This window comes from Pinus tabuliformis, chromosome 9 (assembly GCF_031772625.1).
Source record: "Pinus tabuliformis cultivar Carrire ecotype Pingquan chromosome 9, CPIR1, whole genome shotgun sequence".
Lineage (NCBI taxonomy): Eukaryota > Viridiplantae > Streptophyta > Pinopsida > Pinales > Pinaceae > Pinus > Pinus tabuliformis.
In genome coordinates, this window is record NC_142307.1 from 649519268 (window position 1) to 649529717 (window position 10450).

A 10450-nucleotide genomic window follows, 5' to 3' on the forward strand; every position below is an offset into this window, starting at 1 on the left:
TAACCTAACATAAACATTAGACTACTCTACCATATGACATTCTGTGCGAGATATTTATCATGTATGGGGGTTAATGGTGGACTTGACGTCCCACCGCAGTACCGGATGACAGATCATCCTTACCATAAAGACAACAGTCCCTTCCGGCCAGATGGCGTATCCAGGTTTCACCGGCCATGTGATGCGTTGGTAATGCGGACTTTGGGCTTGCCGCCACAGACTCCCGCCTCATTTCAACGGTCCAGATCTTATGTGATGATCAAAGGGTTAGGATTTGTTCCGGGTTCTGCTGTGACTATTAATTGGGCTCACACTGTCATTTGGTTCATTTGCTGCCGCGGTCTTTGCGGACCTGGTGCGATGTCTCTCTCTCAGTTCGGCTCCGCACACCCCTTGTGCCTCCAGCCTGCAACCCCTCAGAGTTTCTCCTTTCTCCACTCCGAATCCACACAGGTAATTTGTTTATCAGTCATTAGTTGCGTTGATGCATTGTATCATGAGTAATTACTTACCAGATTCTTATGTTTTCCTCCTGTCGGATTCATGCAGCTACAATCTGCTGTATTGCAGCTCATTCGCGGCGCCTCCTTCAGCAGAGACCCCTTCGGCACTGCACAGGTATGTCTCGGCATTGGGGTTTAGTTTTGAAGTTAATAGTGTTTTACTGTTCCGGTCTTAAGCCACCATCTGTGACTTGGTGCAGACCTGACTCTTCAACTCGGCTCTATCACACCTACTGTCGGGTATTCTTTCGGAAACCCTTACAGCCGTCTCCGCTGCCTGCGACAGTGGTTCCTCTGTTGAGACTTAAGTTTTATGGACAGTTTCCAAGCTCTGTTATGTAGAATCGTGCTATTTTGTTTGGTTGCAGACCATCTTATCGTTTTGGTAGCAACATATAATTTCGGGTCTTGGGTTTTTAAATACAGAACTTGTAATATTATTTTGGGGCTTGACCCCTTCCTCAAATGGTTGTTTTATCATTGTGCTTACGGTTCTCCGCTGGTACTGCTTCATATTTCGCAGATGTATATTAACCCTAACCTTGGGCAATTTTCCTGTGGATTAATGGAATATATCGTTTGTTTACCGCTATACATCTAGAGATATGGTTTATATCTTTGCTATTGTCTGCTTTGATTACATGCGGCTTTCCTCTCTGTATTACTTGAGTAGTTTATCCCTTCTGGGTTCATGCATCGGAAGTTTTAAGAGTTATTTACCGTTTGATGTTACGCCTCGGCGTCTTGTTCAATGTCTGAACGCTGGACCCTTCCCTATGGACAGGGCGGCCCTTTGATACAGTTATTATCTTGTACAGATTCGCTACAGTATTGATGTTTTGATATAAGGGTTTTACTTTTGTGTTTGCATACACAGCCTCTCGGCCATAGTGAGTTCATTCACCAATCTTTGCATGTTTACACAGGTTTATGTTTGGTTACTATCTTTCTTGATAGCCATATATTTCCGCTATCGACCTGATTATTCATATTCTTGTCGTTTCTGTGCATTGTACCGACTTTTATGCTACCACTGTTGCATTTATCGTTTTAATACGTTGCTATTCCATTGCTGGCGTTATATCGTGCGCAGTATGGTCTCATGTTCAGATTTCTCTGTTAAAGAACTTATGCAACGAGTCCAGTGACTCGGTAACATATATTTGATGAATGTAGCAAATCTCTGTGTTTATATTCCCTCAACAACCAGTACTCTCTGCGTAGAGTCTCTGAATATGTATACACAGTTAATGTTTACTTGGGTTATTAGTTATTCCATTTTCATTGTTATGGATCTGTTTTCAACCGTAATCAGAATTTGTTTCTTAATTCGGGGTTTCATACCTTTAACTAAAGAACCCTCACAGATTTAAAATCAAGTATCCGCATTATATTTTGCTATGTACTGATTTAGTTCAAAGTCCGTTTGATGAATCTTTAACTCTGTTAGTGGAGCTAGAACGAGACCGTTACTTGTAACCGGGTCTCAGATTCAGGATATCGTTACCCTATACAGACTTGTTTAACGTCTCTGTACTATTCCACCTCCAAGACTCTGTTAATAGAGCTGGAACGAGACTGTCACCCGTGACCAGTTCTCAACTGTAGGTTATCTTAACCATATACAGACTTATTTAAGACTCTGTCTATTCAAGGGCGGTTTCTTCCCCAAGTTTGCACAGATACATTACACTAACAGTATCTAGGACAGCAGTCTTTCCTACTTACATTACTGTAACTTTAAATGCATATTCATTTTCTATCAGGGACTACCAGTTTGGAATCGTACCTGATTTCCAATGTCAGGAATGGTTTTTCAAACGAAAGGTCACCTGAACTTTAATTCTGCTCTCCTCCCAGCCATGAGATCCATCCTTCAGACGGTGTTCTCCCCCCGAGCAATCCTGCAGGCCTCCAGCCCTCAACAGGAACAGTGCACTCCTTGTGCCAGGTTATCTGGTCCTCACCAGACTTAACCTCCCTCCTCTCCTTTACTCTTGGAGCAAGATTTGTTTTCTTTTCCTCTGTCTGTCCCAACAGCACAGAATCCCTCAGTCAGGGCTTTTCCCTCTTTTGGAGGGTAGTTCCATCAGTTATCACAACTGATCATTTTCTTTAAGATTCACCTCTTAGAGGCTGCCAGCAATTCCAAGAAAATATTTAAATTTAAATTATTCAATCAGAATTAGTTTGCCACAGTTTTGTTTAAAACATAACAACAACTGTATTAGTCTTTTACCACAGTAACTTTCAAATTTACATAAATCTGGGGTCATTACACATTATGTGCGGCGGTGTTTATTTCACATAAAAAACATATGCATCTGTGTGTTCAGGATGCTCTTTGTCCATTCTGTCCAAGGGTGTTTAATTCATATAAAGAGCATGTGTTCAGGATGCTCTTTGTCCATTCTGTCCAAGGGTGTTTAATTCATATAAAAAGCATATGCATTTGTGTGTTCATGATGGTCTTTGTCCATTCTGTGCGGTGGTGTTTAATTCACATAAAAGGCATATGCATCTGTGTGTTCAGGATGCTCTTTGTCCATTCTGTCCAGACGTGTTTATTTCATATAAAAAACATGTGCATATGTGTGCTCAGGATGCTCTTTGTCCATTCTGTGAGGCGGTGTTTATTTGACATAAATCAAATTCAGCCTTTATCGCATACACCAATTACAGATCTCATAGTACAAATCTCATACTACAACGAGTTGCAACACATATATGAAGACCTTAAAGCATATGCATATGTGTGTTTTGATGTTTAGATGTTGATAAAGGGTATGATCTGTGTCTTCAAGATGTGTGTTCAGAATTCTCCTTCTCCATTCTATGCAGCGGTGTTTTTTCTGGCCATCAATCAAAGACACGCGAGTTAAAATCCTTGATTTGTTTGTGATATGTAGCTCAATCGGAAATTGACTTTACAATAAATCCACCATTTCAAGTCAATTCGTTCTGCCATCTCGTTAAAACAAATTTATGGTTGTTCTGTTTTCACACTAGGTAAATTGTTTTTGCAAATTCAATAGGCATTTTCTTTTACAAAATTAAATGCAGTTTGTATATTATTAGTTTAATTGTAGTTTTGTTTAACCCTATTTAATTTAATAGTTTCTTATGGCTTCGGTATATATATTAAAAATGTATTTAATTGTGTCTATGTTTTCTTTTATTTTTTATAATCATATTTGTTTATTTTTTCTTAATTGCATTCAATTGTATTTATGATTAAATATATATTTTTGATACAAGATAATTAATTTATTACTATATTTATGTTATTTAATAATTGTGAATCTTTCTCTTTTCAAATAAATCTATATTTATTTAACATACTTTGAAAATCTATATTTATTTAACATACATTTAAATATTACCATATATATATTTTAAATTACTAGAATATATATCCTTCTAGTTTTTTTAGGCAGCCTTTACTTATCCATTATATTTCTTGACTTGAATTCGTTTTTGTCTATCCTCATTAATTTCATACGGTCATTCTTGATTAAATTTCTATATTTTAACACGCCTTGTTCGATGTTGGCCTCCTGTGTCACAACAACAACGAACCAAAAAGTCACTCTTGCTCGTTCAATAAAATCTCCGATGGGAAATTTTCTAACTCCAATGCTTTCCGTCCTTGGAAACCTCAATCCGTCCATTATCTCCTCATTGAACATCAATCTGTCCATTATCTTCTCATTGGGCCAGTCTAACCTTCGATCCATTTTCTTCTCATTGGGCAAGCGATTACACCACGGACGAATTATACTTTATAACTTTTTTTTTACAAATGAAACTATTAATTTTTACAAATGGAGTTTGTATGGGGGCTTGTTACAACATTCATTAAATAGTTTTTTCATTATTAGTTTCAGTTTAGTTGGTTTAACCTCGTCATTTTTAAGACTGTATTTAATGTAGTTAATTGAGTTAATGATGAAATATATATTTTTGGTGTAATGTAATATTATTTTATTTATGTTAGTTATTGTTTTCTTGTGAATTTCTCTTTTTTTAATTATGAAAATGTATATTTATTTAGTATGTATTTAAATATTGTATTGTTATTACTTTATCAAAAATACTCATGTTAGAATGTATTTTTTTTAAATTGCTAGAATTTATATCTCTATTTTTTATTTTTTTATTTGCACTATGAATATCATAATGGGGTGTAATTTTTCTATTAATATTTTAAAATAGATTTCAAGTTTATAATGTTTATAAAATTGTATTTTATGACCATGTATATTTGTTAAAAGAATTAGTTTCACTTAACCCTAAGTAACGTTAAGTCAAGTCAAGTTTATAAATTAGATTTAAGATTTAAGTTTTTAGGATTTGAGGATTATGGGAGAGAGGGAGGGAAGGAGGCGGGGATGGCTGGTGACATAGAGAGATAGAGGGAGAGGGGATAATTGGAGAGAGAGTTACGAGAATGTGACAAACTGGGATACATGTTAATGTTAAGTGAGGGAAGAGAGAATGAGAAAGAGGGGGGAGAGTTAGGGGGGAGAGAGAATGAGAAAGAGGATGAGAGATAAAAAGAGAGAGTGAGAGAGGATAGAGAAAGGGGGAGAGAACGTGGGAAAAACAAAGAGAGGGGGGAGAGAGAGATGGGGGGTATTGAGAGAGGGGGTGGATATCAAGAGAGGGGGAGAGAGAGAGAATGAGAGGGGGAGAATGAGAGACAAAGGGAGAGAGCAAGAAAGAGAGGGATAGTGAGGGAGGAGGAGGGGGAAGAGAAGGAAAGAAATAGTTAAGGTGGGAGAGTGGGAAGAGAGAGGTAGTGAGAGTGAGACAAGGAGAGAGAGAAAGGGAGAGAGAATGTGAGAGAGATAGAGTGGGAGAGAGAGAAAAAAAGAGAGTGAGGTAGAGAGATAGAGTGAGGGAAAGAGAGAAAAGGAGAGAGGGAGGGAGGGAGGGAATGAGAGAGCAGGGGGGGAGGGAATAAGAGATGGAGTGAGCAAAAGAGAGTGGGGAAAGGAGAGGGGTAGAGAATGGAAGAGTTTTACAGAGAGAGAGTGAGGAGGATATAATGTCAGAGAGTCTATGTGAAAGAGCCATTTTGAGAGTGATAAAGAGCAATATTGGGAGATAATGAGAGAGGGAGATATGAAGAGTGAGGGAGAGAAAGTGAGAGAAAGAGAGCAAGAGACACAAAGAGAAGGGGGGATGGAAAGAGAGAGAATGAGACAAGGTGGAATGAAGGAGGAAGTAGAAAGGTAGAGAAAGGGGGGAAGAGAGTGTAAGAGAGAGAATGAGATGGTGATATATTGACAGAGATGGATACAATGTCAAAGAGAGTGAGAGAGACAAATAGTAAGAGTGAGAGAATGATTGAGAAATAGTGAGAGAGAGAGAGAGAGATAGAGAGATAACAAGAGTTATAGGGAGTGAGAGAGAGAAAGAGAGAGGGAGAAAGGGATGGAATGAGGGAGGGCCTATTTTAACCCCTAAACATTCTTTCATAATAAATTCATACACATTTTTAATTTATTTATCTTCTTAATAAATATTCTCATTACCATTTATTTCAAAATGGATGTTTATTGCAAAATGGATTTTTTGAACTAGCATCTCTCATCTTTTCTCGTGGATATTTGTGGCCTAACTCCCATTGAGAGAACCATGAATTTATGCTAAAACCTTTAGAGTGTTGAACCTTTAAAACTTTTATTGTTTTCCGCATATATTTTTCACAGAGGGGTTGTACTTTCCTTGAATCATCATTGAAAATTTTAAACGAGAAGGAAAGCAAATATGGGGTTTCATTTGATTTATTTGATGCTAATTTGAGTGTTTTTGGATTTTATTTTCATAGCATGTATGAGTATGATAGGAATTTTTTTATATATTATAGTATTGTTTTATATTGTTTAAATAGATTCTTAATAATTTTAAATTAGAAAGGGAAAAATTAGGGTTTTATTTAATTTATTTGTTTATAAATAATGTTGTTTTAAATTTCACTATGTATAGGAAACATCGTGCTTTTGTGAAATATATAGATTTTTATTTACAGAAATATTGTGTCAATGTTATTTGATCTATTTTATGTAAATTTATGTGGGTAAATATATCTTCGGCAAAGGAATGGCCTAACTTGGTTAATGATTGTGTAGGTCGTATATATGACTATACACCATGAAATTCTTATTCTATGGATCTTTTATCAGAAATTTATTTATTTTAATTCGGGTTTTCATTTGGATTATTTTTTCTAAATATATCTCATTGAACATGTGTGACTCTATGTGGATCTTTTATTAGAAATTTATTTATTTTAAATCAGGTTTTCATTTGGTTATTTTCTATAAATGTACCTCATTGAACATGTGTGACTCTATGGAGGAATATTTTTTTAGTTATTTATTTTACCCTCAATCATATTTGTGTAAATTTAAGCAATTTTTGTAAACAACACTCGAACATTTGATGTTGATTAATATTTATTTAAATATTTTAAAATGAATATATTAAAAATATTTCATAATTATATGGATTCCCTTTCAGTGAAGTGTTTTTTGTTGCCATTTTACATTTGTTTTGGAATTTGTCTTTTTTTAACAACTTTTTTTTCCTTTCCACTAAAACTTTATAGGCAACACAAGGTAATTTATTGTTTAGGTGAACATACCTAGATCTATCTTAAATCCAAATCAAATATTTTTATGCACAACCCTCTTTCGTGGGTACAGAACTTAGGAAAATTTTGCAAGTCAAAATGTGTAACCAATTTATTAGCTTAACAAATTCATATTGAGAGAATGCATTGATGTCTTCTAACAGCTAATGTTAATTTATATAACTATGACAATGTTAAGGTTTTTGAATATAATTTTTTTTATCACATAAAATCATACAAATAATATGATAAATATTGCTACATAGAAATAGATATTCCTCATATTTTTTTCCTCGCAACATTAGATAGTGAGCAAAATGTAAAAGCTGTTACAAAATTCTAGATAATATTGTTTAAATCTATATTTTATTGTTTTATAATTATAAATTCTAAAATACTCATGAATTTTCAATTGAAGTAAATGATTAAAATTATAATTCAAATAACGACATAAAGAACTAACTAACAACATATTCTCTTTACATGACCTTCATAAAAACGTTAAAAATATATATGTTAATTGTTTTAGTGAAGAGGCATAAAATAAAAGTTTTTTTTGGTATTATATTAGTTTATACTAATATAAATATATTTTAACAAAAAAAGTATCCTTTAAACATAGGGGAGAAATTTAATTTGTATGTCGACATTTCAACTAAACTAGATCTATGACTAGTTGAAAACAACAGAGTGACAATTAGCTTTCATTACCTCAAACAATCCCTACATTGCACAATCTAAACCAAGATCCATGTTTAACTCTCTATTCATCCCTCTACATTTTTATCCATTACAGATAGATATATAATTGATATAATATCCCCCCCTTCAACTTATATTGCTAGCAGGCAGATATTTCGTGAAAACACATAATTAGTGCCCTCTGATTTCAAAGATCTAGAGTTTCCTATAAGTTTTACATCACTCATAAGTTTGTGTGTTTTTTTTACTCTTGATGGAATCGAGCATGGTAGTATACATGAAAGCACTAGTTAATAAGGTGATAGTTCCCCAAATAATTTTTAAGTACATTTCTTCATCTTGTTTCTATATCTTAATGAGTATCTTATATATTTTCAATGACAGTATATCTTCTTTATATCCATAGCTCTATGAATATGGAACTATACAAAATAGTGTTACAATTCATGGATTCAAATTGTCACATGTAGATAAAGGTTGGAAGAAACATGTTTCAGACAGAGACAAACAATATCCTTGAGAGAATACTTAAATCTAGCATCCATTACTTACTCTTCTCCCTTATACAAACGATGTAGAGCACCAATCATGCAATCAATAGACTTAAAAAATAAAAAATAAAAACAAAAATAAATAATAAGTATTCTATTATGCTTATTCCAAACAAATAATTCCCAACATCTAATTCATGACAACCAATTCCTAGAAGCAAGTTCATTATTAATATAAATTTACAATACAAAAAATTAAAATTATTAATATAGTAATAACATGAATTAAATAATGATAATGATTAGTATAATAGTAGAACATAAAAAAAAAATAGTGTTACAAAATAGTGTCACAATTCCTGGATTCAAATCGTCACATGTAGATAAAGGTTGGAAAAAACATGTTACAGACAGAGACAATGTTAGGCCCCTATACTACTAGTGTAACCCCTTATTGTTATTAGTACAACCCACTTATTATAATGATGTATCCATGTAGTGCCCATATTGTTACTATTGTGCCCCATAGAATCCCACTATTGTTATTATTGTGCCCTTACATTATTATTGTTAGGTCGGCTCTGATTATGTTATAACCCCTTGGACTCCTATATAAGAAAGGAGGTCTTTTCATTTGTATCATCGAATAATTGTTCATTTATGTAATGTAAAGGAGGTTTCCCCCTCGAAGAGGCTGAATTCTAAGGCGTTGATCTATCTTTTCTATCTTTTCTTGAGCTGGTTCCATAACATTTGGTATGAGAGCTTTGGATTCTAGGGTTTCACTGCTCCAAACAGGTCATCATGGAATTTTCGCTATAAATTTTTTTCTGTGACGTTTTAGAAGTCGCAAAAAAACCTGTTTGAGAAGAAATCACGCTGAACGTTGGGTCCAAATTTCAGGACTTTTCCCCTGATATTTCTGGAGATATGATCTGATGAAGTTGGTCTTTTTGCAGACTCCTGAATTACATTCCAAACAGGTGACCTGGGAAAAATTGTTATAACATTCTCTCTACGGATCGGATTGAAATTTCATAAAAAGGTACAGAAAGAGGACGGACTGTAGTTTCTTGTATGCATTTTCAGATCCAAATGTCGAAACAGTGACTCGTGGCACGTCGTACAAGTTCGCTCTACTGAACTAGTCTGTAATCAAGTCACTGTGGGAGATTTCGCATAACTCTTCCTTGGAGAATCCAAATTGGGTCAGACTTGTGGCATTGGAAAGAGAACATAGAGGGTTACTATAGGTCACAATTTTAGAACTTAAAGATCTGAAAGTACATATTTAGATTCATTTCAAGATCGAGCTCCTAAAATCAAGAAAAAACAAGATGAGGAAGTTTGATGGCAAGGATCCGGTAAATTGGATACTTCAGATGGAGCAATATTTTGATCTACATGGTGTACAACTGTTACAAAAGGTATGTATTACATCTTCATATTTAGAACTAGATCAATTTTTATGTTATGAAGGGCTTTGTTCTCGTAAACAACTTGTTACGTGGTCAATTTTCACGGAGGAAATGATAGCACATTATGAGGATACAAAGAGCAACACCTTCTTTAGAGTAAAACCACAACAATTAATAAGAGTAAAAGGGCTTTGTGACATATTGGAAAGAAAAATTATGGAAACCGGGAAGCATACCCCTCACAACTATAAATATGGAAGTGTTGTTTCTCCTAGACTTCCACAACCTACAAGGGTTACACCACAACAATTGGAAGAAAAAAGAGAAAAAGGGTTTTGTTACAATAGTGGTAACAAATGCACTAAAGGTCATAAGTGTGCTTAGAAGAAATTATTTTACATATAATATGAAGAGGAGGAAGAAAAGGATCAAGAAACATCAAAAGAAGAAGATATACGCCAGGATCCCACCCCAGAGAAGGAAAAAATGAATCAAACCATATCTTGTAAAGCATTGGCAAGAATTACCACTACTCAAACGCTGAAGATAGAAGGACATATCAAGAAGAAAAAGGTACAAGAAGTGAAAGATCACATCGAGAAAGAAGAAATGAATCCAACCATATCTTGTAATTCATTGGTCAAAATTACCACTCCTCAAACCATCAAGATAGAAGGACATATCAAGAAGAAAAAT

The 10450-nt window shown here is 34.4% G+C and overlaps 1 long non-coding RNA gene across 1 annotated transcript; it reads left to right on the forward strand.

The window, feature by feature from the left end:
- The first annotated feature begins 320 nt into the window (after nt 1–320).
- On the forward strand, nt 321–1036 carry LOC149150332 (uncharacterized). Its single transcript, XR_016263736.1, has 3 exons — nt 321–453; nt 550–618; nt 704–1036. It is a non-coding gene; the product is annotated as an uncharacterized LOC149150332 (long non-coding RNA).
- The last annotated feature ends 9414 nt before the right edge of the window (nt 1037–10450 follow it).